Genomic DNA, 3,325 nt, shown 5'->3' on the forward strand with positions numbered 1-3,325 from the left:
AAAATATTAAATTAAAATGGAGAAAAAGACTCTACGTACGGAACTATAAAACCGTAACTGCTTTCCATCCTGAGACCCACATCCTTGTTCGACACTACACTTTGCCAACTTTTATATGTCTTTACGAATGGGGTTTGTCATATCCCGTTGATAAATAAGGTAAGTAAAAGATAAAAAATAATGACATAGAGTTGTGACTCTAAATGTAATTAAATATATTTCTTACTGATCTTCGAACTTCTTCTTACTGATTAATCGAAGTGTAATTATATATTTCTTACTGATCTTCTTTACATTTAAGCAATAAATTAAAAAATTAAGTAATAATATGTGTCAGGGATATGTTAAAATTGATAGGCCTCTTCAGCAATTCATAAGAAAGAATGCTAAATAATTATCATTTTATAAAATTCTTCGAGCTAAAAAATAATAGGTATATGTTATAGATTTCATATGAATATTTTTTTATTATTAAACGTCGTGTAACAAATTTAGATATTCTTAAATTAGACTTCGTCCCTGGTTCTTCTTAAACATTAATCCAAACGCTGCAAATATATCAATTAAGCGCGAAATCCCCAAATCAAATTGAGTTACGTCCATAAAAAATAAATAGGTATGCTAATTAACGTCGCAAATCCGCTTTAATTATCGCCGTTTCATTAATTACGATTCAGATTGAATGAGATCCGAACCGTATTAGAAATGTAAAACAGACGAAATGAGTTTTCGGTTTGGCAACTCAAAGCTCTTTGGAGGCGGGTTGTACACAGACTGATGTGATATGAAATCCATACTAATGTTGCTGAATTTCAATGCTGTTCTGTCTAGGTTATGTATGAATTTTGATGGATGAATAGAATCTTGAAAAAAGAGATTTACTAATTGGTGAAACGGTTACCACCCCATGATGATCATGTAAAGCTGGTAGGTACTGAAATGTGACTTTGAATTTGACTAGAAAAGTTCTACACCTCTTTAAAACATTTACAAATTTCATGACGTTGCAGGAATATACACAAAGTGAACAATTCACATTAAATAGCAAATACGTGCTTTTTTAATCGGGGTAAATATAGATATAAAGTATCTTCACCCCACGGTTCTTCCCGCATTCTTTATGGTAACGTTTTTTAATAAGGTTTTATTTCATTGAGCTTATGGACTTCCCGATCTGGGCGGTATGAAGGCGGGTAATGTTGCAAGATAAGGGTCGGTATACTTTATATCAGAAAAATACCAATTTTGCGGTCCCTTACGCGTTTAAAAATGAAAGATGATTGATGTGAGAAGATAAATATGATATTGCTGAAATTGACCGCGAACGGCTCTGACATTTTCAATATCGTCAATTTGAGAGGGTATAATCCAGACAAGATAAATACATAATTTTTACTCTCCGGGTGAATATTACCGCTATGAAATGATCTTGCAGTTTTGAAGCGATTCCGTGTAAGTATGTCGTTATTTTTAATTGTATGTACATATGTATTTGTATTTCAAATACATATTTTGATATACATGCCTCTTCTGCTCGCCATTTGCAGTGTACGACCATCCTAAGCATTAATTAGACACGTCTATTGGCCTAAGTTTGAACTGAGTCTATTGTAGTAAGTAATTTCACTGGTGAATGTAAATGAAAATCTTTGAATTCAAAGATGACTGAGGCATAATTTACTTTATTGCTAGTGAATTGAGTAGCACTTCGTTAGATATCTATACATATAATAAATCTGTAGAAGGGTCAATTCTGTACATTGAAAATATTGAAAAAATAAATAGCAACCCAATAGCAAGTGTTACTGGATCGATACCAAACCCAAATATGTGATTAAAAAAATTTTTGTCTGTCTGTCTGTCTGTCTGTCTGTATGTATGTGAAGGCATCACGTGAAAACTAGCGGTTCGATTTCGATGAAACTTGGTATAATTATACCTTATTATCCTGGGCGTAAAATAGGATACTTTTTATCCTGGAAAAATACGTAGAAAAAAATTAATCTTAATTTTTCAGTTTTATCCATAGACGTTGTTCCGTAGAACCGCGAACACACGTTGCGTATTATTATAGGCCTAGCCGTATTTGGGAATTGGTTCCAATAGATATTTATAAGATGTTATTGACAGAGGTACTCAAAATGGAGAAATAACCATCCACGCGAAGACCGACATCCGCGCGGACGGAGTCGCGGGCGGAAGCTAGTCTATAATAATGATTTGAAGTATTTTTTAAAGGCCATTTTAGATTGTATTAAAGTCAGCAGATGCGTCACATAATATGTGACGCATATTATGTGATGCGTCACATTTCGCTCTACAATAATACGTGGGAGTTTCGCTAAAAATAATCTCAAGAAAGTATTAATTATAAACCACAGGGTTTAAACTTTAAAGTCTTGTGACGTCATGTGCATGTGTTGGTATACTAATTTTGCAGCTATCATAAGATCTATACGGTTAATTTAGCAATATAAAACATCTCCGATATGGTCTAGTGGCTAGGATACCTGGCTCTCACCCAGGAGGCTCGGGTTCGATTCCCGGTATCGGAATTATTTTTTTTATTTGATATTTAAATTAATATTATATTTTCAATATTTTGAAATGACAAACAAGTTCATTGATTGCATCATACGATTATAAACATCTGCTTAAAATGTTAACGCATAATCCAGTTATCGTTAGATAAACCGACAAATTCAAAGATAAAAAAATCATAAGCTTCTGTCGTAAACGCTTATACATTTCCTACTCCTACATTGTGTTCCAATTATACTTTTGATTTAACTTCCCTCAGCATCTCCGATATGGTCTAGTGGCTAGGATACGGGATACCTGGCTCTCACCCAGGAGGCTCGGGTTCGATTCCCGGTATCGGAAGTCCTTTCTTTATTTATTATTATTATCAGTACAAAAACTTTTTTTTTTTTATTATTTTATTCCACATTTTCAATAAAATATCTGGGCTAGAACTAACATATCATCCGTTAACAACAGAGCTGACACGGACCATTGTGCCGGAATCCGTCGTACAAAATATTAAAAATTCCATCACACCGCCCGGGCCCCTCGGGCCGTCATACGCTATCTGGTAACCACGGTCCATGTCCATCCCCTTACAATATTATACAACTACGGCTTTTTCGAAATTGAAAACCAATTGTGAACGACGTACCTATTTGAAAATGAAAAAGCGGTGAGAAAATTTGGAAATGTAACTCGAAAGTATATGAAAAAATGCAAAACATAAGCGTTGCAAAATTTTATAGATGCCCTGCAGCTAATCAGAACAAATTGGCAAATAAAATAAAAATGATCAACG

The 3,325-nt window shown here is 34.0% G+C and overlaps 2 non-coding genes across 2 annotated transcripts; both read left to right on the forward strand.

Moving 5' to 3' along the window:
• The first annotated feature begins 2,483 nt into the window (after nt 1-2,483).
• Trnae-cuc lies at nt 2,484-2,555 on the forward strand. The gene has a single exon. It is a non-coding gene; the product is annotated as a tRNA-Glu (tRNA).
• Nucleotides 2,556-2,804: 249 nt separating this feature from the next.
• Nucleotides 2,805-2,883, forward strand: Trnae-cuc. Its single transcript has one exon. It is a non-coding gene; the product is annotated as a tRNA-Glu (tRNA).
• Nucleotides 2,884-3,325: the final 442 nt, after the last annotated feature.

This window comes from Colias croceus, chromosome 13 (assembly GCF_905220415.1).
Source record: "Colias croceus chromosome 13, ilColCroc2.1".
NCBI lineage: Eukaryota > Metazoa > Arthropoda > Insecta > Lepidoptera > Pieridae > Colias > Colias croceus.